Genomic DNA, 234 nt, shown 5'->3' with positions numbered 1-234 from the left:
CTCAATGTAGAATCTACGCATTTACAAAGTGTTAAGGTTAAAAGGAAAAAAGTAAGGAGCCCAGCACACGCACACATTCAGAAGAAGAATATTGAAGTAACATAATTATGTTTAGGTCGAAAAGATCGAGGATGACACTCACTTTGAAATGTATTAATATGAATAAAACAGGAATCCTTTTGTGCTGTTGAATTCAAATCATGAATATTTCATGATTATTTTTGCAATTTACGT

This window comes from Penaeus monodon, chromosome 23 (genome assembly GCF_015228065.2).
Source record: "Penaeus monodon isolate SGIC_2016 chromosome 23, NSTDA_Pmon_1, whole genome shotgun sequence".
Classification (NCBI taxonomy): Eukaryota; Metazoa; Arthropoda; class Malacostraca; order Decapoda; family Penaeidae; genus Penaeus; species Penaeus monodon.
This window is presented reverse-complemented; position numbering follows the sequence as displayed.